Raw genomic sequence first — 26257 nt, 5'->3', positions numbered from 1 at the left:
TGAGTGTGAGATGGAACAAGCCTAGTGTGAGAAAGTAAGGCTGTTTTTGATGTTTTCTTACTTTTTGTTCATCGGTTGTTTATCACTGTATATGAAGTGCTGGTCTTAATAGGGCTGTCCAAGAAATCCAGGAAAGGGAAAAAGAAAGGGCATGAAAAAAAAGCCTGACTGACATCTCCTCGACTCACTGCGACAGATTAGTTGGGTGATCGAGTTCATTCCTTGCCCTGTTGGTACCCTATTCTCAGGCCGAGAGGAGAAACTGGAGAGGGGAAGTAACTAACAGACGTCCCCGAAGGACTCAGTTTCCCACAAGTCTCCTGCACTCAGCCTTGAGTGATGGAGTGAACAGACAGGCAGATATGAAGAGATCAAGGAGGGGGGCAGGGGGAAAGGTGCATGAAATATTGGGGGAATGAAAAATTTGAAATCGAAGAGACAGATAATGGAAGGAGGTGGCAAAAGTAATAAGGGATGAGCTAGTATAATCCCAGCTAAGACCTGTACAGAGTGCATGTTTAGGGAACTGTAGACAGCGCTGTCCTCTTGTTTTATTAGCCTGACAAATTTGCTTGGAGCTCTGACTTTCTGAAGAATGTGTAAAAATTGTGCTTTTGGGGTAATGATTTCTTGGGAAGTGAGTGAAGAAAAAACATTAGCAACAGCTGAGGACTGATGCCCTGCTGCTTTAATCCCCCCAACAAATCTCCTGGCTCTGTGCATCGCCATGTGCTCTGTGGATCCACTTTCTTTACGCTGTAAACTTTATGAAGTTGTGGCATTGTGACGCACTGACCATCACTGTACCAGTGAGCCCCTTTTTAAACTATTTATTCATAAACCTGAAGCTATATACAGTATATTTATGTTGCCGTTTTTTACAAAGGCACAAATGGTACGGCTCTACAGACAGATTGTCTGTCTGAGTGCTTTCAGGCATCCCAAATGCTACAGTTTGGATTGACATGGAAAAATGTGCCAGCAGTGAAAATTATCCAGACTTGTATTCAGTGGTAGACACATCCTCCCACGCTAGCACCCATTTAGTAGTCGTTAATGTGATATGTGTTGTCACGGATTGCACTCAGAGGTGCATTTTGCTTTGTTAACCTTTTACTGGAGAAAAGAGAACTCTATGAGGAGGAACCAGTGTTAGACAAACAGCACCACCTCAGCAGGAGACTGCAAAAGTTAGCGGGATGTACGAGTACATGCATGTCCCTGGGTCAGTGCACTCAAATGGACTGAGGAAGTGTGTGTGGGATTATATGCATCCACAGTCATCGAGAGTACTGCAAAAGAAGACAACATAGTGATATATCAGTGTTCTAAAGCTTGCTTGTTCTGTGTTATGCCTTGGTCACAACCGGCCGTACGTGCTGCTACGGTCTACGTGCAAAAAACGCAAGAAACGCACGGAGGGCGCGCGTGTGATGTGCTGATTTTCGAGCCGTAGACTGGCCGCAGCCCGGCCGCAGAGGTTCTTTGTCATGTCAAACAAACTCTACAGGCGCTTACGTTTTTTTCAGGTTGCAAGACAAACTTACGGCCAACGTGCGTCTTTCTCCACGAACAAAAAAACGCAGCGATTTGGGAAATGCCAAAAATCGCACGGCCAAAAAAATCGTACGTCTGGTTGTGACCTAGGCTTTAGGCGTGTGTTATGAATACTTAACTTATGATACAAAGTGTCAAGTCAAAGTCTCTCTCACGCCAGAATCTGGTCTTCCCAGGCAGTCTCCTGTCCCAGTACTCTTAAAGGAAAACTGAAGTAATTTTTAAACTTGCTTTATTTCTTAATTAACGTGTTATTCAGTTACGTTTTCGGTTTTAGTAACCTTATATCGTGACTCGTATTGGCAGCTAATTGCAATTAAATATTATACTTATCGACCTATTCGGTTTTTAGCCATGTTGAATTTAAACCGTTTGATCCATGGCAGGCGTCGCTTATCCGCGCGATCTTCATGAGACTTGCGCGAGACTTCAAAACGTCAAGTGTCAGTGCCGCCATTTTGAAAACTGTTTTCCAAATGAAATATTGCACAAAAACGAGTCTAAATAATGTTTACTACCTACTTTTTTCAAACTTTCCTGATTGCTCTGAAAACAAACAAAACTTCCGGCTTGATTACATCAGCATTCGAAAGAGGGCGTCTGCGTCTTTTGACACCCCTTATGTCCGAAATCGCTCCCTACTCACTCTACAGGGCACTATATAGTGGGGACGCCATTTTGTAGTGCTGTCCAAAACCTTAGTGAGGATTATTTACACCCTATATAGTGCACTCAAAGTATCCTACAATGCATCACGAAAAGTAGTGTACAACGATGGTCACTAACCAAAGCAATATATCCCATCATGCATTGTGGCTGCGCTGAAAGAAATCAAATTAAAAGTCTCAAATTTGATTTAATAAACGGCAGCGGCAAAGAAGAAAGTATTCAGCCTTGATTTTTAAAAAAACTGAAAGATGCAGGTACTTTGTATTGATTCATGTGGGAAATGTGCTCAGTATAATATGGATTTATCACAAAAATACACGCATGTATTTATTATTTTGAAAACCCACCAGCCGACTGATCTGGCACGTTTTAATTGTGCGACAGTAACGATGTAAATACCAGCACGATGGACGAGTGTCCGAAAGCGTTTTTTCATTTTACCAATGAGCTCACTATATAGTCCTCTCTGTAGTAATTTCCGATGTAGGGAGTAGTGAATGAGTGAGTGATTTCGGACACGGGGAACGTTGGCAGATGTTGGTGACTTTGATTTCCGCTGTACGTTTTACTTCCGTCCTACGATGTCTCGCACAGGTCTCAGTGAATCTCTTTTACTGCCATTGCTTTGACATATGGACTGATATATTATATAGCATATTTCAAACACTCATAACTTGCTATAGCAGTGACAAAATAGCGATCAAAAATGCATTCCGATATTTAATAAAATGAGATAAATAGAATTTTGATAATAAAAAATTTGCCTTCGGTTCTCCTTTAAGGCGTATGGGTGTGGCGCTGATCTCCGTTTCGATAGCCCTCAGCCTCTCGCCTATACAGCTAGGGTTAGAGTGGGGGGCTAGTCCTCTGGTAACCGTGAGAGTTTGACTCCCCACTCGCATCTGTATTGCAGTGTGCCTTGCCAGATGCCAGTAGGTACCATTTTTATGATGGTCTTTGGTATGACCCGACTGCGAGTAGAACTCGCGATCTCCTGGTCAAGAGGCAGACATGCTAACCACTAGGCCAGCTCACGGTCTATACTAAGTGTAAAGGACATAAGATCACTCAATAGCCCACCTTTTAAAATATCCCTGTCAAAATTGTACATTTTTAAATGATTCATTCCTTTTTAATGGCCCTAGTTATGTTTGGTGTTTGGATCAAAGTTGTTCTAAAAGCACTAAATTCACATTTTCCCTTTCAATCAAACACCTGGTCCATATTTTTTATTAACAAGAGAATGCTATTATGTCATCTCATCTCATTATCTCTAGCCGCTTTATCCTTCTACAGGGTCGCAGGCAAGCTGGAGCCTATCCCAGCTGACTACGGGCGAAAGGCGGGGTACACCCTGGACAAGTCGCCAGGTCATCACAGGGCTGACACATAGACACAGACAACCATTCACACTCACATTCACACCTACGGTCAATTTAGAGTCACCAGTTAACCTAACCTGCATGTCTTTGGACTGTGGGGGAAACCGGAGCACCCGGAGGAAACCCACGCGGACACGGGTAGAACATGCAAACTCCACACAGAAAGGCCCTCGCCGGCCCCGGGGCTCGAACCCAGGACCTTCTTGCTGTGAGGTGACAGCGCTAACCACTACACCACCGTGCCGCCCCGCTAATGTTAGTGTTGAACAAAATAATATGTACTTATTGACTGAGTGGGAGGGCCGGACGGGAAAATATTTGGCTCGAGGTACAAATGACCAAGAGCCAAATATTTTCCCGTCCGGCCCGACCTAAGTCAGTCAATAAGCATTTTATCATTGTGACCTTTTTTAACTAACATACACAGTGGAAAACAATGAACAGCGGTGTGCGAAAAACGAACCAATCAATTTTTGTGGCTACTGCCTCATAGAGGCGAAGCGAGGCAGTAGCCGCTATGTCATTGTGTTGTAAGAATATAAGAATGAGTGTAACAATAGTGTACTGCGCATGTGCATAAGCATTACAATCACCAGAACGGCGAATCATGATCTCGCGATACAAACAGTTGATCTCGCGTTATCAAAGGTACACAAGAACGAGCGGCGAAGCCACTATGTCATCGTGTTGTAAGAATGCGTGTAACAATAGCGAAACTTCGTAACCAATCAGCACTTATCCTGATCAAGTTTGATGACCCGTTCTACTTCTTGATAAACTTCGGAACCAATCAGAACCAGAAACGAAATAAGAGAAACCTCGTTATAACTTTGTAGTATTGGAAGATAATCGGCAGATAAAAAGATAAACGAAATTCACCTCGTGGTTCGCCAAGGCGACTGATTCAGTATCAAGTAAATGGTGTTTATTTTAAGAAAATCTACTGTTTGATTATCACAGCTTTTGTTTGGATACTCTGAAAGGTCAAATGAAAGGATTTGTAAGTTTTTTTGAGCTTTTTGGCAGATATATCGAGAAGCTGATATCAAACTTCTTCTATTCGCTTGAATTTTTTTATTTAATTTTTTATTTTATCGTCTTTACACTTGTGAAGCAAAACGTGCTCATTAGTACGAAATAATGCTTCAAAGGCAATTCATGAACAAGTGCTTTCTTATTATTTTGAAGATAGATAGAGTTCACAGCATTGTATTTTGAACAAAACACAGTAAACAAAACTGGTAACCAAAAGCCCTGATGCTGGTCACAGCTTGGTGATGCTTGCAAGAGATGAGGCGAGTATAACTGATAACAGATATATATGCTATATTTACTGTATGGGCATGGTATCAGAAAACAATTTTATCTATAAGCAGTAGTCACATGTACACATCGGGTACCTATTTTTACAACCCCGATTCCAAAAAAGTTGGGACAAAGTACATTGTAAATAAAAACGGAATGCAATCATGTGGAAGTTTCAAAATTCCATATTTTATTCAGAATAGAACATAGATGATATATCAAATGTTTAAACTGAGAAAATGTATCATTTAAAGAGAAAAATTAGGTGATTTTAAATTTCATGACAACAACACATCTCAAAAAAGTTGGGACAAGGCCATGTTTACCACTGTGAGACATCCCCTTTTCTCTTTACAACAGTCTGTAAACGTCTGGGGACTGAGGAGACAAGTTGCTCAAGTTTAGGGATAGGAATGTTAACCCATTCTTGTCTAATGTAGGATTCTAGTTGCTCAACTGTCTTAGGTCTTTTTTGTCGTATCTTCCGTTTTATGATGCGCCAAATGCTTTCTATGGGTGAAAGATCTGGACTGCAGGCTGGCCAGTTCAGTACCCGGACCCTTCTTCTATGCAGCCATGATGCTGTAATTGATGCAGTATGTGGTTTGGCATTGTCATGTTGGAAAATGCAAGGTTTTCCCTGAAAGAGACGTCGTCTGGATGGGAGCATATGTTGCTCTAGAACCTGGATATACCTTTCAGCATTGATGGTGTCTTTCCAGATGTGTAAGCTGCCCATACCACACGCACTAATGCAACCCCATACCATCAGAGATGCAGGCTTCTGAACTGAGCGCCGATAACAACTTGGGTCGTCCTTCTCCTCTTTAGTCCGAATGACATGGCGTCCCTGATTTCCATAAAGAACTTCAAATTTTGATTCGTCTGACCACAGAACAGTTTTCCACTTTGCCACAGTCCATTTTAAATGAGCCTTGGCCCAGAGAAGACGTCTGCACTTCTGGATCACGTTTGGATACGGCTTCTTCTTTGAACTATAGAGTTTTAGCTGGCAACAGCGGATGGCACGGTGAATTGTGTTCACAGATAATGTTCTCTGGAAATATTCCTGAACCCATTTTGTGATTTCCAATACAGAAGCATGCCTGTATGTGATGCAGTGCCATCTAAGGGCCCGAAGATCACGGGCACCCAGTATGGTTTTCCAGCCTTGACCCTTACGCACAGAGATTCTTCCAGATTCTCTGAATCTTTTGATGATATTATGCACTGTAGATGATGATATGTTCAAACTCTTTGCAATTTTACACTGTCGAACTCCTTTCTGATATTGCTCCACTATTTGTCGGCGCAGAATTAGGGGGATTGGTGATCCTCTTCCCATCTTTACTTCTGAGAGCCGCTGCCACTCCAAGATGCTCTTTTTATACCCAGTCATGTTAATGACCTATTGCCAATTGACCTAATGAGTTGCAATTTGGTCCTCCAGCTGTTCCTTTTTTGTACCTTTAACTTTTCCAGCCTCTTATTGCCCAACTTTTTTGAGATGTGTTGCTGTCATGAAATTTCAAATGAGCCAATATTTGGCATGAAATTTGAAAATGTCTCATTTTCGACATTTGATATGTTGTCTATGTTCTATTGTGAATACAATATCAGCTTTTGAGATTTGTAAATTATTGCATTCTGTTTTTATTTACAATTTGTACTTTGTCCCAACTTTTTTGGAACTGGGGTTGTACTACTGACTTTACTGTTCTCTCGAAATGAAAATGATTTTAAGATAACATCGTTGGTAAAAGTCAGTTCAATCTCGGGTCAGCTCATGGAGGCATCATCAATACAAGCCTATTAAATTGACACAAAAGAACTTTGATTTGAAAACAAAATAGAGTCGAGTCGGCAGTCGAGTCATTAGGTCTGTGTCTGATAAATCATCTGGATAATAAAATTCACTTCCACTGTGCTCAGTTGTGTCGTTCATTTTTCAAAGTAACAATTTAGAGCAAAATGAAAACAGCAGAAGTGAGGGAAAAGGGTCCGGGGCTGCCTATGGCTTTTTCCGGACTGGATTCAAAAATCCATATCTGCCCAGTCACGTGACTTTTCCCAATGGTTTCATGAAGAGTACATGCGTGGGATGGTACAGGTCATGTGATAATGTTTGTTAATGTGTATTTGGGACAGTTTTGTCTATTGTTAAATTAATTACTGTGAATATAACTATGCAAATCAGAACACTGATAACGAAATCCCACTTTTATCTTATGAGCTAGTTTATTAGCAGTTAGCTACTCAGTTAGCTATTTGGGATGGCAGAAGGATATGGCAGGAGTTCCTGATTGTATGTTCATGTTTATATGAAGATCCTGGGATTCCTTTATGCCACAGTAGGTGTAGAAACGTTTTAGTGCATTTTGTGATAATCTATTGATCTACATTAATTATTTTAGTGGTTTAAAACAATGTACTCAGGGTTACTTTAAAGAACAAACCCAGCAAAGTAAAAAAAAAAATAATCCACTGAGCTTAACAAAGCAATCGATCTTAATGATTATTATACATACAGGACACTTTTTCCATGGAATAAAAACGTGTTCTATTCCCTTCTAGCGGGTTTCATTAATTTAGTTTGATAGCATGAAGTATTGTTAGCATATCGCTTATCCTACGTGTATTACGTCATGCTACCCGATGGAGAATGAGCGTTGAATCTGGTTTACGATATTGCATGGTTGTCAAGACAACATGACGTCACATGTCAGAGCTGATGCGAATATCCAATGAGATATTCATAAGTTTTCCGCTGCGCATGCGCACCAGCATTTCTTTGTCTGTCGGCGGTGCCCGCAGTAAACTGTTGCAGTGAATTGAAAATGGCATAAGATACGTATTACATGTAAAACGTGTAGCGGAAGCGCTAGTGAGCGACTGTGACGATTTGTAAACAAACATGGCTGCCAGGTTTGCTTTGTTAAATACGGAAGAATTTTAAAAGATGAAGATGCGAATGTGTATGTACAACCCCGATTCCAAAAAAGTTGGGACAAAGTACAAATTGTAAATAAAAACGGAATGCAATAATTTACAAATCTCAAAAACTGATATTGTATTCACAATAGAACATAGACAACATATCAAATGTCGAAAGTGAGACATTTTGAAATTTCATGCCAAATATTGGCTCATTTGAAATTTCATGACAGCAACACATCTCAAAAAAGTTGGGACAGGGGCAATAAGAGGCTGGAAAAGTTAAAGGTACAAAAAAGGAACAGCTGGAGGACCAAATTGCAACTCATTAGGTCAATTGGCAATAGGTCATTAACATGACTGGGTATAAAAAGAGCATCTTGGAGTGGCAGCGGCTCTCAGAAGTAAAGATGGGAAGAGGATCACCAATCCCCCTAATTCTGCGCCGACAAATAGTGGAGCAATATCAGAAAGGAGTTCGACAGTGTAAAATTGCAAAGAGTTTGAACATCTCATCATCTACAGTGCATAATATCATCAAAAGATTCAGAGAATCTGGAAGAATCTCTGTGCGTAAGGGTCAAGGCCGGAAAACCATACTGGGTGCCCGTGATCTTCGGGCCCTTAGATGGCACTGCATCACATACAGGCATGCTTCTGTATTGGAAATCACAAAATGGGCTCAGGAATATTTCCAGAGGACATTATCTGTGAACACAATTCACCGTGCCATCCGCCGTTGCCAGCTAAAACTCTATAGTTCAAAGAAGAAGCCGTATCTAAACATGATCCAGAAGCGCACATGTCTTCTCTGGGCCAAGGCTCATTTAAAATGGACTGTGGCAAAGTGGAAAACTGTTCTGTGGTCAGACGAATCAAAATTTGAAGTTCTTTATGGAAATCAGGGACGCCGTGTCATTCGGACTAAAGAGGAGAAGGACGACCCAAGTTGTTATCAGCGCTCAGCTCAGAAGCCTGCATCTCTGATGGTATGGGGTTGCATTAGTGCGTGTGGCATGGGCAGCTTACACATCTGGAAAGACACCATCAATGCTGAAAGGTATATCCAGGTTCTAGAGCAACATATGCTCCCATCCAGACGACGTCTCTTTCAGGGAAGACCTTGCATTTTCCAACATGACAATGCCAAACCACATACTGCATCAATTACAGCATCATGGCTGCGTAGAAGAAGGGTCCGGGTACTGAACTGGCCAGCCTGCAGTCCAGATCTTTCACCCATAGAAAACATTTGGTGCATCATAACACGGAAGATACGACAAGAAAGACCTAAGACAGTTGAGCAACTAGAATCCTACATTAGACAAGAATGGGTTAACATTCCTATCCCTAAACTTGAGCAACTTGTCTCCTCAGTCCCCAGACGTTTACAGACTGTTGTAAAGAGAAAAGGGGATGTCTCACAGTCGTAAACATGGCCTTGTCCCAACTTTTTTGAGATGTGTTGTTGTCATGAAATTTAAAATCACCTAATTTTTCTCTTTAAATGATACATTTTCTCAGTTTAAACATTTGATATGTCATCTATGTTCTATTCTGAATAAAATATGGAATTTTGAAACTTCCACATCATTGCATTCCGTTTTTATTTACAATTTGTACTTTGTCCCAACTTTTTTGGAATCGGGGTTGTATAATATTACTACAGCTAATAATAATATTGGTTGGCTTTTTTTCGTGGTATATCAGATATATTCCATTCAGCTAGCATGATACTGAACAAGTCGAAGACTCGTTCAGTATCATGCTAGCTGAATGGAATATATCTGATATACCACTCAACGCCAGCCAATATTATTTAAATATTCTAGCATGACAAACTCAGAAACTCAGTGGGTTGCATTGTTATCACACCATCAGTTTTGTGGGTGTGGATACCTGCATGTGTATGTGTGTGTCATATTGAAAGTGTGGTATCAGCATTGCAGTGCTTAATGGCTCCTCTGGCTGTCTCCATCTCTGTGGCAGTTCAGCAGAGATGACCTTTCCCTCTCCCTCTCTGTCCTCGAACCAAATTACCTGCACCAACCTCATTCAATGCAAGCTAAATCAGCTCTGATAAGAGCAAGCACACACACACACACACACACACACACGCAGCACCAATCTCTGGACTGTCTGTTTATAAGTAGGATCGACAGTTTAACATGCTGAAGGACTGTGTACACTCAAGCCTGGGCAGAACTCTTTCTCTCACACAAACACACACACTCACAATTCAATCTTTCTCACATACCGTGGTGACCAATCACTCCCTCTCCGCTGCGAAAGAGCCAGTGCATCTGATAAAGCCATCACTGAAGTGACAGGACAATTTATGTTGTTTCCACAAGTGTTACTTTGTTTCAGATCAGTGGGAACCATGTAGACTCGAGAGGTCTTAATCTCCATCCACTCAACGGGAAAAAAAGAAAACAGAACCTAAGCCAAACATTTGTGTTTTCCCCCCTATATTTGATTTACGGTTGAGCCGTGCTTCCTCCTCACCACCCCTTAACAGCAGTGTGACATCCCCTTCAAATTCCACTGCTGTTCTGGATCATTATGCGGGTCTGGTGGATGCGTTTTGGGGTTTAATACTGCTGTTAGGATAAGAGGTATGGAACATATGCTGTGTGTTTTAATGCTGAAAGCTTTTGAGGCAGTCCAACACACACGGGTGGGACACAGATGATAGTTCATTGCTGGGATGAAGACTGCAGTCGTGCAACTCAAGTCTATCTCTGAGCACTATTTGGATCCTGATGGAGAACATCCATCATGTAAGACCGCACCCCCATCCCGGGTGTTCTGCTCTTTGTGATTTTAGTGTGTGCCACACTGAGAATGGAGCGCTATTCAGGAGACATGACAGCTCGAAGTGATGAGGAAGTATCAGTTCTGTAAGCTGAAAATGTATTCCCTGAGTATGGGTATCATTTCTTCCGTCAGCAGCTTTTGATATAGCTGTAGTTTATGTTTAGTGCAGAATGCTGGTACTATTGCAGAGAACATATACAGAAGATTTAGATGCTTCAACAGTTCCTTTATTGTTGAGTCAGATGTTGGAGATGGTCCTGCAAAATGGCTACCAGGTTTAGGTGGGGTTTACATTAGACCGTATCAGTGGATCATCAGATTAACGTTTTTAAAACGATTAGTGTGCACACAGCAACACCAATACACGATTCGCGTGCACACAGCAACGCCAATACACGGATACGCTCGGCTCCGCAGGCATCCTGCGCTCCAAATCACTCCACCCTGAACAGCGAGTGCCCTCTGGAGGGTGCGCACTCCGGCCCTGCGCAGCTCACAGAGCGCGCGAGTGAAGTGCACAAGCAGTGATTCGGGACTGAGCCGCTGTGTGTGTGATCCCAGCGCATATCACTTACCACTTGCAAGTGGAAGGATGGCAAGCCTAAAGACAATCATAACTACACAATGGGCAGTATTTGCATCAGTATTTGCAGTATTTTCATACTTTTATACTCTTTAATGAAAGGTGATACAAGGCGGAAGTCCGCGCCGTTTTTCAGCAGTTGCGTCACATGACCAACGCCAGCGAATCAGGAAGGTGGATGTCACAGTGACGTTGTCCAATGAGGACGCCAGCTAGAGCTCAGCACAGCGTATCCGCGTATTCTCAATGTTTACACAGCACCGGACCAGACACGATCTAGATTGAATATGTGGACCCTGGCGGATTCCCGTTTCCAGGCGTTTTAATGTAAACGGACAGTGCATCCGCGAAGAAAACGAGACAGATACGGTCTAATGTAAACTTGGCCTTAGTTCGTTAGCTGCTTTCTATCAAGAAAACAAGACGGTTTTCTGATTGCACTTCAAGCTAAAGGTCGCTACCTAGGTAGCTTGGATTTTTAGAGCAGCAGTTATGTGCTACCATGATAACGACTATGCCAGTCAGTGGGCACATGTCCACTGAGGTCCCTTATTTTTGCCAAATTTGAAGGCAGAACCACAGATATTCTTCTCAGTGAAGGTTCCAACCAAGGAGTACATTTACACATGCAAAGTTTGTGTCTCTTAGCTAGCTAACAGTCATATTTGTGTAGTCATTTGTGTTCTTAAATAGCCATAAGCTGTTTTATGGCTAATATTTACGAGGTTACATGTCCTCACAGCTAATGCTTGACTTGCTAGACACTGTTACACCTCACTATCACTAGGTTGGGATTCGTCTTCTTCTTCCAGCTTGTCTCTAGTTGTGACAGACAGGAGATTTTCTGTTTCCAGTTGAGAGTATGCTGTGCGCATTTTGGTTGCCGCTTCTCACCGGAGCTTTTTATTTTAATTTTTCCCCCGTTTGTTTTTCTTTTTGTGTTTGTGTAGTTTGATGGTTTTTTTTGTTTGTTTGAATGTTTTGTCCGCCGGTTGTGGTGTAGCTCCGGACCCAGTTTTGGGTGTCGGTTCCCTTCAGACCTTGGTCCGCTGTGGGTGATGCCTGTGCTCCTCGCTATGGACTGCAGTGAGCTCGTTGCCCTTTTAATATCGGGGTTGTCCAGCGCTCTGTGCGGCTGTGCTTCTATGCTTGGTACGATGTTGCTCAGTGGCATCACAGTGGCTGTGCAAGTGGTTTGGGATGTACCAGCGTTCTGTGTGGCATTGCTTCTGTGCCCGGTCTGTGGATCCATGGCACGGTGTTCTGAGCAATGTTGCCCGGTGGTGTTGCGGTGGCTATGCAGGTGGTGTGAGACATTCTTTCATGCGCCTTTTGGTGGGACTGTGGGTAGCTATGCCATTGGAATTACTGTACATCCTGACCCTCTTTTCGGGGACTTTTTTTTTTTAATAATTGTAAAGCAACCTTGGGTGTGAGAAAGGCGCTATATAAATTGAACTAATTATTATTATTATTATTGCCCCACTTGTGTGGGGGGGGTTGCTGCCATTAATTGGAGCATAGCTTTATGCCAGATGCCCTTCCTGCTGCAACTCTTCCATTTCAGAGCTTAGGACCAACCATTCACACACACACACACCTATGGGCAATTTAGAGTAGCCAATTAACCTAACTGCATGTCTTTGGACTGCGGTGGAAACTAGGACACCCATACCCCTTTTCCACCAAATCAGTTCCAGGGCTGGTTCGGGGCCAGTGCTGGTGCTGGTTCACAACTCGTTCAACTCGCAAGCCAGCTGAGAACCAGTTTGCTTTTCCATACCTCGCGGTGCTAAGAGGAGACATGTCATTACGTCGCTGTATACATCAGTTACGTCGCTACGTTTGCATAAACCTTGGCGCGAATATCAAAGCAAAAACAACACGGAAGAAGCAGCAGCGGCAACAACAACAACAATAATAATAATGGATGACTTCGCGTTTGTACAGCTGCTGCTTCTCGTCGATTAAAAATGGCGATCTTTTGCGGTCTTGTTATTGTTGTTGGTCTTAACAACTCCGCCCCCCGCTGACGTAAGCGGTTCTTTCCTCTGGCCCAGCAGAGAGTTGGTGCTAGCCTGGAACTGGTTTTTCTGGCCCCAGAGCCAGTTCTTTGTCAGTGGAAACAGAAAACCCGGTTCCAAACTAAGCACTGGCCCTGAACCAGCTCTGGAACTGCTTTGGTGGAAAAGGGGCACCAGAGGAAACCCATGCAGACATGGGGAGAACATGCAAACTCCACATAGAAAGGCCCCCATCGGCCACTGGGCTCAAACTCGGAACCTTCTTGCTGTCAGGCGACAGTGCTAACCAGTTGGGATCCATCCTGAAATAATCCAATAAACTAGCAAGCAGTAGAGTCTAAGCAAATGTGCAACATCTTAAAAAAGGTACATACCCAAGTAGTATCCAGCTAAAAGACAAGAATTAGTAAATTACTAGCAGTTATTGCCCGTGAGAGAGAGATGAAGTAGTTATTGCCCATCACTGAGGAGACATAGACTCGGCTGTTGCGGAAGTCGAGGAGTGCTGATTGCTAAGTCTCGTAAAATCGAAACTCCCAGGCGAGTCAGGGAGGGGATTCCCCGCCGAGGCTGCGCGCAGTGTTTTAGCGTGACCATGTAGCCAATGGTAAATGAATAGTGTGTTGGATTAGCGCTAATCCCATGTTTTGGAAAATTGAAAATGTTGTCTTGGGCCCCTCTGGGGTGTCACCAATCCATGTGCAAAGTATGGAGTATGTGCGTCCAGCCGTGTCGATTTACATAGGTGAACAGACAGACAGCCTTCCTTTAGTAGGATAGATAGATAGATAGATAGATAGATAGATAGATAGATAGATAGATAGATAGATAGATAGATAGATAGATAGATAGATATCGATTTTACCATCCATTTGTATTTGTTTGGAGAACACAAAGCACTGGATGAATGAGAGATAAGCAAAATCCTGACAGAGATTAGCATAAACATGTTGTGTTTGTGGGTGTGGGGACAATAGAAAATTAAATCAATGGAAAATTAAAAATCGTGTCTCAAACAGTGACTTTGGTTTTTATTCCCCACTGGCTGAAAGGCCAGAAGGGAGATTATGTCGTGGCGATTTCTGTCCATCCGTCATGGGAAGGGTGCTCACCTTCTGAAAGCAATTCCTCTCACAATTTTTGGAGGAATTTCATGAAACTTGGCAGGTTTCTTTGTTATATGTCAGTAATACACATATTGTAATTTCGTTAAATTGGGTCACATTTTACCAGAGTTACAGCCCTTGATTAACAAAATTATACTTTGACAGGTTCATGAGTGTTTTCTTTCTGAAATCAACTCCTCTCACAATTTGTGGAGGAATTTCACCAAACTTGGCAAAAGCCATTGCTATATGTTGGTAGTACGCATATTGTTCTTTTGTTCAATTCGGTCGCATTTTACCAGAGTTACGGCCCTTGATTAACAACCTTGTACTTTCACAATTTCATGAAGGTGTGCTCACCTTCTGACATCAACTCCTCTCACAATTTTTGGACGAATTTCTCGAAGCTTGCCAAAAGGCCTTGTTATATGACGGTAATACGCATATTGCGATTTAATTTCATTTGTGAAAATTTTTACCAGAGTTTTGACCCTTGATTAAATAACTTGTACTTTGACAATTTCATGAGGGTGTACGTTCTTCTGAAATCAACTCCTCTCACAATTTGTGGAGGAATTTCACCAAACTTGGCAAAAGGCTTTGTTATACGACAGTTATACGCATATTGAAATTTCGTTTAATTTGGGCAAATTTTACCAGAGTTATGCCCTTGATTAATAACAAACTTATACTTTGGCAATTTCATCAAGGTGTCCTTGCTTTCTGAAATCAACTTCCCTCACAATTTTTATCCCTCGCTGGCCGAAAGGGCCGAAGGGGGATTATGTCGTGGCGATGTCAGTCCCAAGAAGGGTACTCACCTTCTGAAATCAACTCCTCTCACAATTTTTGGAGGAATTTCACAAAACTTGACAGGATTCTTTGTTACAGTATATGTCGGTAATACGCATATTGTAATTTCGTTCAATTCAGTCGCATTTTACCAGAGTTATGGCCAAGTTGCCAGCGGGGGATATTGTGCTCTCAGAGTTCTCTTGTTGTATTTTCATGTCATTCAGTTTTGACTAAGCATAATTTAGAAACTGGCCTTTGGTAAGTGACCACGATATAAGCAAGATAACCCCCACCAAAGTGTAAAATAATAACAGCTGTAGAGGAAACACTACTTAGATCTGTGTGGTGGTTTTCTTCACCTATACCTCTTCTGTTCATGTTTATATTGAGGCACTGTTGTTATATGTAATCACTCAGTCTGATTATGGTTATGGCTTTTTATAACAATGATCATTATCACAAAGCAACTTTACAGGAATACAAAAAAATCCGGATAATTTAATTGGATATAAATTTTAAATGTATAAATTTATCCCTAAAACGAGACACATATGTTGTGCAAGTTTTAAAGTGTATATACAATGCTTATACAAAAATAAGACATTTGTGTCTTATTTTAGGGATAAATCTATTCATTTAAAATTTATATCCAGAATTTTTTACAGTATAATTCTGTAAAGCAGCTTTGTGATAATGACCATTGTTAAAAATGCTATAAAAATAAAATTCAATTGAATTGAATTGATTTGTGATAAAGACGTAAAGATTGTACCCTGCAGACTAACAGAAATTATTCTATCCACATTCACTGGAGGGTGGCACGGTGGTGTAGTGGTTAGCTCTGTCACCTCACAGCAAGAAGGTCCGGGTTCGAGCCCCGTGGCCGGCGAGGGCCTTTCTGTGCGGCGTTTGCAAGTTCTCCCCGTGTCCGCGTAGGTTTCCTCCGGGTGCTCCGGTTTCCCCCACAGTCCAAAGACATGCAGGTTAGGTTAACTGGTGACTCTAAATTGACCGTAGGTGTGAATGTGAGTATGAATGGTTGTCTGTGTCTATGTGTCAGCGCTGTGATGACCTGGCGACTTGTCCAGGGTGTACCCCGCCTTTCGCCCATAGTCAGCTGGGATAGGCTCCAGCTTGCCTGTGACCCTGGAGAACAGGATAAAGCGGCTAGAGATAATGAGATGAGATGAAACATTCACTGGATATCGTGCGCTCTGATTGGCTACTCTACTACTAGGCAGTAGAGTAGAGTGAGTAGAGAAAAACAAAATGGCGGAGCGTGTTGCTGAACCAACCGAGGACGAAATAAAAACTACTTGAAAACAAAACCCCCAAAATTATCAAGTATTTAAAAGAAACTGAAATGGCTAAAAGAATATAGTTTTTGTTTGTTTGTTTGTTTCCCCCCCCAATATGTCCTGTTCCACACTCCAGCCCAGTCAGTGGGTAATGCACCTTCAAGTTGGTTTGCCAACCGCCAAAAAAACCCTAAAGAAGAAGAAGACGACGACGACGACTAAAACCCCCAAAATACAAAAAAAAAGCACAACAAAATATGGAATAAAAGTATTTGATGGTAAGAACGTATATTTTTTCATGAATTATTATTATAGCATTTTGCACAAATTGCTTCTGTTATTTCGCCGCTTTGTTTACATTCTAAGCGGAAATTATTTTGTCAGATAATTATTTTGTATAAAGTTTTTATTTATCGAATTTGCAAAAAATAAAAATGCTCTGTTTCTCAAAATCCAGTGAATGTGGACAGAATAACACAGTTATTCCACTCAATCTCGTCATACATGGCTTATTGCCAACTCAGCGTTACGTGCCTCATCGGCTATCAGCTCATGTACGACTCGGAATGACTGGAATAACTTAACTAGTCTCATGGACAAAATAACAAGGTGTAGATACCTGTGCTTTTGTGCTGGCTTAGTCTCCTAGCTCCTAGCGCCGAGCTCTGAGCCACACTGAGAGAGACGATGATGGAATATCTCACCTCTCTCTGAAAAGTCACATGGGCCATCAGTCAGCAAGCACACTGACAGCATTCAGCAGGGCCACGGAGCCGCACGCCAGCAGTGGAGAGAGGCCAAGGCCAGTGATCCAGGGCCAATGTGAAGCTGGAATGGGATGAGGTTCAGAGAAAGCCATAAAGAGAGACAGAAGACAACAGATGGATGGAGATAGAGATGGAACGGAAGAGCAAGACAGAGAGTTAGAGAAGAGGAATTGTGTGCATGTGAGAGGAAGGACAAGAGAGACAGACCTGGGGAGAAGCAGGGATTGATGGAGTCTGCTGTATACAAACAACATCAAATCCCTATCAGTGTTTGTTCCTCATTTCTTGCCATCTTTCCTTCTGTCTCTTACTGAGCCATTGCTGGCTTTGAGCCAACTGGAACCAACCTTTTCTGTCAATGTCTTCATCTGCAGTGCTGAGGTGTGGTGGAGAGAGAGAGACAGTGAAATAAGGCTATGATGACAGAGAGAAGGAGAGAGTAAGGGAGACGTGAGATAGAGTAATAGAGAGTAATTGCTGGAGCAGAGGAATGAGCGCTGACTGCATTTCCCACCGGTGCTATCAGTTTGAAGGGAAACAATGCAGCAGCATGCCAGTGCAAAGACCGAGAGAGCGATAGAGGCAGGTAGCAAAGTAGGGAACATTCTCCTTTTCACTGGTGTGCAATCCCCCTCCTGGACTCCTGGATTCAGTATTTAACAGTTATTCCACGAAATCAAGTCGTACATGAACTGATCGCTGACGAGGCGCATAGCGTTGAGTTGGCTATAATCCATGTATGACGAGATTGAGTGGAATAACTGTTTTATTCTATCCACATTCACTGGATTTTGAGAAACAGATCATTTTTATTTTTTGTAAAATAGATGAATAAAAACTTTGTACAAAACATCCGACCAAATCATTTCCGCTTTCGAAACAAACCAGCAGTAGCAATTTGTGAAAAATGCTATAATAATAATTCTTGAAAAATAATTAAAAAAAAAGATATGTTCTTTCCATCAAATACTTTCATTCCATATTTTGTTGCTTTTTTGGATTTTGTTTTCGAGTAGACCCTGGTGAAAAATAAATGTGCTAAGTGTACTAAAATTTAGCATACTTTTGTGTACTTGAAGCCACACTAATCATCAATATACTTCAAGTGTGTTTATGATTAGTTACCTTGAGGCATGCTATTCTGGAACAACTAATTTTGTACTAAATATATTTTAATTGTAATTAAATTGTAGAAAAGTGCAACTTGAAGTGTATTTAGTGTACTTTTATGTGCTAAATTACACATAACTTTCACTTAAAGTATATTTTAGTATAATATATTTCTATAAAGTGTAATATAGTATAATTATTTTAAAGTGTGTTAAAAGTGTTAGCGTGAAAGCGTGATGTTAGTATACTTTTTATATATTAACAAAAAGTACAATTTGTGTAGGGGCGGCACGGTGGTGTAGTGGTTAGCGCTGTCGCCTCACAGCAAGAAGGTCCTGGGTTCGAGCCCCGGAGCCGGCGAGGGCCTTTCTGTGTGGAGTTTGCATGTTCTCCCCGTGTCCGCGTGGGTTTCCTCCGGGTGCTCCGGTTTCCCCCACAGTCCAAAGACATGCAGGTTAGGTTAACTGGTGACTCTAAACTGGTGACCCGTACAGTCTGGGAAAGAAGGATTTGTCATACGATCTCAAAAACTACCCTTCAGTCGAGTTCCCTGACATCTCAAACTATCTGGTGTTGCAGACGTCCTTCTACACCGCAAAACAGATGAAAGCGTGGAAGAGTATGGAGGCTTACAACTTTTTTGTATGTGGCTGGGTAAAGGACCTCGGTATCAAGTCACTGCCGAATGAATCCTGCGTTGTTTTTGCCCGTGTATGTTTTTTTAAGCTTTCTGTTCATGTCTTTACAACGAAGCACTGCAAGTTGAAGTGTAAACAAACAACAGTTTGCTTGATTCTCACTTGTGTTGGCTCTTATCTCTCAGCTAAATCATTCACAAAGATCATCAGAAACCCCTTTAAAGACCTGGATCTCAGTTAAACAAGACGGAGAAGTGATCACGGCGCAGTGTAACCGTATGGTTGGGTAAGAATTTTGTCGCAACCTTCATGCATATGGACTTTGTGAGGAGTGAACAAAGAAACAGCTGGGGACTTTAGCGCTTCGTAACTAAAAAAAGTACGGTAAAATAACGACACATAGCAAGAAAAGTACTTGGAAAACACTAAGGGCATAGCTGAGAGGGAGAGACAAACCTTTCACCAAGTGATCACTGCAAACTCGAGCAGTCTTCGACTCGGCTCCCTTCGATTTCAGTGAGCGGGTTCAGAAGCCACCTTTCTCAATATCTTTTTGTGAAATCCTGTGTTTGTTCACCCTTTTTTATTAGTTCACGGGAACCCTGAAGAAACTTTTATCAGTTTCACGATTTGATCTATTCAAACAACCTAAAACAACACAAGCGTAAGGCATTTTTCATGCGAGCAAACACTGTGTCAACCGAGCTTTGGTAGACCATCAGCTAAAGTTTTGAATAACTAATGAGGCGGATGTGACGTCACGTGAAACCCAGCAATATGAGCTGATAGCCTAGTAGTAGAGTAGCCAATCAGAGTGCCCGATTGCTCTTATCCAGTGAATGTAGATAGAATAAATCTGAATATTCTTTGGACGCTGAGAGACAAAAAGCTGGGCAGTGCTGGTCCATTTGATGAGGGCACTCCAGGTGCTGGCTGCATTAGACATGCATGTGAAGGTAAAATGGAGTCTTCCTCGAGGTAACTGTCTACTCCACTGCTCCTTATGATGAGTTAAGATGCTCAATGCGTCTCTGCTTGTCCCGTCCTTCACATACCTCATACCTTCCACCATAAGTCCGCCAACTTGCCTTTTTATGGCCCTTTATTGCATTTCAAAAAAAAAGATACTTCAATAGCATACACGGTCCTTCTCAGTCATCCCTGCTTTCTGTTTTTTCTTTCTTCACGAGACTTTACTTTTCCTTTGTATTTTCCCTCAGTTGCTGTTTGCTTTGATGGGGAAGGATGCTTAAAAATCGAGCATTTCCCGATTCACTAGACCATTTACAGTTCTGAAATGATGACAGACAACTCTCTCTTGCCACTAGTCTTTATGTATCTCTCTGTCTTTTCCTCTTTTCATCTCTCTACAGGGGGTCTTTACTATTTCATCCATCCCACAGTGCCACCAGACAGAGTCTGAATAATTCAGGCAGGAATTTCTGCATCCCATCTCAAATATTCCTCTCCAGACACAGCCTTATAATCTTCGCACTGGGGACCACACACACGCACACACATGGTCATACTCATATTTTATATTCCAATATAAACTTCAGTCACTGTCTGTCACAGATTCCCAAAAGATGGTGAACCAGTGAACTATCACCCCATCACTGTCCTCTACGGAGTTATCCGAGGATTCAGGGCAGACTTCCTTTTTCAATTATTCACACAGCTGTTTCCCTCCACCCACACTCACTGGCTTGTCCGTTCGTCTGAGCAGAGTTAAGCTCTTTCTATCCAGAGACATAATTAACTCCATCCATGATGGCTACTTTATTGGAAAAGGTGCCTCTCGAATGATCTCTACAAGCGTCCTGATCTCTGTCTCCAATGCGTCACATTTCACCAGGGTTCTGTTCCTGTAACTGCTCTGGTTCTTGTTTTGTAACTCGTGTTGCAGATGTATTTATTTTACGGAAATTGAAATATCTTACATGGTGAATTTAAAATGCTGCTCACGCAAATGCTTTTGTGGCCCTAGAATCCTGAGAGTGATTTGTCTTAGCTCTGTAAATCTGCTGCCGGCTCTGCAGAGTCATGTGCTGTATATCAGCGTAAAGGTGGCACTGCAGTCAGCCGGCTCTAATGAGATCGGCTCAGCGCAAACCTACACAGCCGTAAAACCTGCACTGCACAGATGCAGCATGAGTGGAGGAGAGGAAAAACGCAGAGAGATGGAGGAGGGGAAACGATATGAGTGCCTGCTTTCCATAAAAAAAGGGAAAGGGAAAATGCCCCATAGCTAGTACCACTCTCCACCTCTAATATGTAATTGTAGTGTGTGTGCGTGTGTGCACTCAGTGTGTTATGCACACATCCAAGCAGCAGCATTAGTGTTGGTGCTCATGACTCAGCTCTCAACTCCTCTAATGTTTCCCTCTCTGTTGTGGATTACACTCAGGCCTTTAGGCCTCGGAACACAGCTACGACACACCCTCTCCCTTTAGCCTCCGAAAGTACTACTTAAGGAAAGATGTGCTCTACAGTAAGATTCTCTTTGACTCAAGCAGACATGGAGACAAAATAATGCTACAGTTAAGAAGCCAGTGTAGCCGCTCCTCATACGAGCTACAGTGGATATAAAAAGTGTACACACCCCGTTAAAATGATAGGTTTTTCTGATGTAAAAAAATGAGACCACACACAATAAATAATTTCAAAACTTTTCCCACCTTTAATTTGACCTATAACCTGTACAATGGGCGGCACGGTTGTGTAGTGGTTAGCACTGTCGCCTCGCAGCAAGAAGGTCCGGGTTCGAGCCCCATGGCCAGCGAGGGCCTTTCTGTGTGGAGTTTGCATGTTTTCCCCATGTCCGTGTGGGTTTCCTCCGGGTGCTCTGGTTTCCCCCACAGTCCAAAGACATGCAGGTTAGGTTAACTGGTGACTCTAAATTGACCGTAGGTGTGAATGTGAGTGTGAATGGTTGTCTGTGTCTATGTGTCAGCCCTGTGATGACCTGGTGACTTGTCCAGGGTGTACCCCGCCTTTCGCCCGTAGTCAGCTGGGATAGGCTCCAGCTTGCCTGCGACCCTGTAGAACAGGATAAAGCGGCTAGAGATAATGAGATGAGATGAACCTGTACAATCCAATAGAAAAACAAACAAATCTGTTCAGGGGAAAAACATAATAAAATACAATAAGCTGGTTGCATAATAATAATAATAATAATAATATGTTCAATTTATATAGCGCCTTTCTCAAAACCCAAGGTCGCTTTACAATAATAGGCAGGAGGAAAAAAAAAAGTCCACCAAATAAAGGTCAGGATATCATTCCAGTGGTGTAGCAGCCACAGTCCCACCAAAAGGTGCACAAAAACAAGTCCGACATCTCCAGCACAGCCGCCGTAACGCCACCAGCAACATCGCACGAACACCACGCCATGGATCCACAAAGTGAGCACAGAAGGACCGCCACGCAGAGCGCTGGTATGTCCCAAACCGCCTGCACAGCTGCTGCGACGCCACCGAGCAACATCACTCAGAACATCACGCTAAGCATTAAAGCACAGAGCGCTGGACAACCCCAATGTTAAAATGAGCAACGAGTTCACTGCAGTCCATAAGTGGGAACAAAGGCATCACCCACAGCGAACCAAGGCCTGGAGGGAACCAACGCCCAAAACTGGGTCCGGAGCTACACCACAACTGGTGGACAAAAACACCCTTAGTGTGCACACCCTTAAACTAATACTTTGTTGAAGTACCTTTTGATTTAATTACAGCATTCAGTCTTTTTGGGTTCACACCTGCCATCAATTAAAATGACTCTGATTAACCCCAAATAAAGTTCAGACATTTACTCAGTTGCATCCTGCAGCAAAACCCAGCGTTCACAGAGAGCTTACAAAGCGTCAAAGGGATCTCATTGTTGAAAGGTATCAGTCAGGAGAAGGGGACAAAAAAATTTCCACAGCATTAGATATACCATGGAGCACAGTGAAGACCGTCATCAAGAAGTGGAGAAAATATGGGACAACAGTGACATTACCGAGAACTGGACGTCCCTCCAAAATTGATGAAAAGACAAGACGAAAACCGGTCAGGGAGGCTGCCAAGAGGCCTACAGCAACACTGAAGGAGCTGCAGGAATTTCTGGCAAGCACTGGTTGTGTACTACATATGGCAACAATCTCCCATATTCTCCATATGTCTGGACAATGAGGTAGGGTCAAAGAAAAACATCCAGGCCTGGCTAAATTTTGCAAAAAAAATACATCAGCTCTCCCAAAAGCATGTGGGAAAATGTCTTATGGTCATTGTGTTTTGGGGTTGTTTTTCTTCAGCTGGAACAGGGGCTTTAGTCAAGGTGGAGGGAATTATGAACAGTTCTAAATACCAGTCAGTTTTGGCCCAAAACCTTCAGGTGTCTGCTAGAAAGCTGAAGATGAAGAGGAATTTCATCTTTCAGCACGACACTGACCCAAAAAAGTTTTGGAATGGCCCAGCCAGAGCCCAGACCTAAATCCAATTGAAAATCTGTGGGGTGACCTGAAGAGGGCTGTGCACAAGAGACGCCCTCGCAATCTGACAGATTTGGAGCGCTTTTGCAAGGAAGAGTGGGCAAATATTGCCAAGTCTCGATGTGGCAGGCTGATAGACTCCGACCCAAAACGACCAAATGCTGTAATTAAATCAAAAGGTGCTTCAACAACGTATTAGTTTAAGGGTGTGCACACTTATGCAACCAGCTTATTGTACGTTTTTTTATTTTTTTTATGTTTTTCCCCTGTCAGCCCTGTGATGACCTGGCGACTTGTCCAGGGTGTACCCCGCCTCTCGCCCATAGTCAGCTGGGATAGGCTCCAGCTTGCCTGCGACCCGGTAGAACAGGATAAGCAGCTACAGATGATGGATGGATGGATGGATGGATGGATGGATGGATGTTTTTCCGCGTAACAGATTTGTTTGTTTTTCAATTGAATTGTACAGGTTATAGGTCACATTAAAGGTGGGAAAAGTTTTTAAATTATTTATCGCGATCTCTTTTTTTTTTTTACATCAGAAAAACCTATCATTTTAATGGGGTGTGTACACTTTTTATATCCACTGTACATGAATATTGTTGAAGTTATGGTGTAATCGTGAAGACAAGTCATTAGTCATGTGATGAAGGGCAAAACATTTTCAAGAAATCTACTTACTTACAGTCACGGCTGTGTTCAGAGAGGCAACTCAAATTCAATATTTGTCATATCTGATTTTCTGTAGTCTGAGCCTAAAAGTCAAAATTTGACTTTTCAAATCAGATGCAAGTCACATTTCAATGTGTTTTCAAATCCAATTAAATCCAGATTTCTGGAATCAGTGTGAGCAATCTTATCAGATTTACTGTGTTATTTTTGCAGCATTCAGTGCAGCAAGCTAAGAATTGGGGGAAATGAATCTGTCTTAATTTGTTTTAAAAACTATTCACTTTTTGTTACTGTTGCACTATATGTGTTTCGAATTTAGAAGAACAATTTTAGTTATCACACATACACTTAAGCACAGTGAAATTCCTCCTCTGCATTTAATCCATTTGATGCAGTCAACAAACACACGAGCAATGAGCACACACACTTACCCAGAGCAGTGGGCAGCCATGCTTCAGTGCCCAGGAAACAGTTGGGGGTTAGGTTCCTTGCTCAAGGGTACCTCAGCTCATGGCTGCCCCATGTTAGCCTAACCACAGTCTTTGAACTGTGGGGGAAACCAGAGCACCCGGAGGAGACCCATGCAGACACGGAGAGAACATGCAAACTCCACACAGAAAGGCCGCCGTTGGCCGCTAGGCTCGAACCCAGAACCTTCTTGCTGTGAGGTAACAGTGCCAACCACTACACCACTATGCCACCTCCTCTCAGAAATGCTTGATCATATTCATGAAATTCATGCTTCTCTCAGGTAGTTTCTCCAGATACTTTTTCTTACACACGAGAAATGTTCAAAAAAAATTTTTTTATCCATGTCCCTTTAGGGACTCTGTAAAATTGCAGTATAAAACAAATAATTCAAACTGGCTAAATGAACACTCAGATTTAATCAATCAGATTTGGATTGCCGTGTGAAACATGCCATTTCCTAAGCCCTTATAGAAAACCCTGGTGAGGTACATGTAGATGCAGTTGTGGTCAAAAGTTTACATACAGTGACATGAATGTCATCTTGGATATGAATGTCATGGCAATATTTGGGCTTTCAGTAATTTCTTTGAACTGTTCTTTATCTGTAGCAGAATGATTGTACAGCATACATCTTTAATTTAAAAAAACACTAGAATTTGGTGCACAAGTTTTAATTTTCTTTGGGTTTTCTGAAATCAACACAGGGTCAAAATTATACATACAGGGTTAAAAATATACACACACTCACTTAGATTATTAATTCAGAGGTGCTGAAACTTCCAAAATGTGTCTTATCTTGCCAAGGCCAAGGTCTCTTAACTTGCTGTTAATGATCATGATTGACTACAGCTGGTAGCTTCTCTGTGCCTTCATAAAAAAGGTTTGTTTAGAGCACTCATTGGATTGACCAACACACAGTAAAATGGGAAAGTCCAAGGAGCTCAGTGCAGATCTGAGAAGGAGGATCGCAGATATGCACAACTCCAGAATGTCTCTTGGAGCCGTTTCTAAACAAATGCAAATTCCAAGATCAGTTGAAACAATTGTATGCAAGTTATTGTGAGGTGTAGTCACTTTGCCAAGCCACTTTGCTTCAAGAAAACCCAAACTGTCACCCTCCGCTAAAAGGAAATTGGTTTGGATGGTCAGGAACAACCTGGGAACCACCATGGCACAGCCCTGCCATGAACTGGAAGCTGATGGATCACTGTCTACAGTTCTTAAATATTAGGTGTATATTAGGTGTATGTATATTTTTGACCCTGTATGTATAATTTTGACCCTGTGTTGATTTCAGAAAACCCAAAGAAAATTAAAACTTGCGCACCAAATTCTAGTGTTTTTTTTTTTAATTAAAGATGTCGCCCCTCGGACCTGCTTGATCCATCCTGGTGCCCTGTGTCTGGTCGGAGTTTTATCGCACCGCTCCTGTGAAGGACGGCCCCATGAGGACAGTTGAGGGTTATACCTGTTAAAACTGTTAATATTATAGTCAGGTTGTCTGTTGTTGCCCAAATGAGGATGGGTTCCCTTTTGAGTCTGGTTCCTCTCGAGGTTTCTTCCTCATGTCGTCTGAGGGAGTTTTTCCTTGCCACCGTCGCCACAGGCTCGCTCATTGGGGATAGGTTAGGGATAAAATTAGCTCATGTTTTAAG

The 26257-nt window shown here is 42.3% G+C and overlaps 1 protein-coding gene across 3 annotated transcripts in view; it reads left to right on the top strand.

Moving 5' to 3' along the window:
• nrp2b (neuropilin 2b) overlaps positions 1-26257 on the top strand; it is a 178494-nt gene that overhangs the window by 82762 nt on the left and 69475 nt on the right. The window lies entirely within an intron of this gene.

Source organism: Neoarius graeffei, chromosome 9 (genome assembly GCF_027579695.1).
Source record: "Neoarius graeffei isolate fNeoGra1 chromosome 9, fNeoGra1.pri, whole genome shotgun sequence".
NCBI classification, from domain to species: Eukaryota; Metazoa; Chordata; class Actinopteri; order Siluriformes; family Ariidae; genus Neoarius; species Neoarius graeffei.
This window is presented reverse-complemented; position numbering and strand designations above follow the sequence as displayed.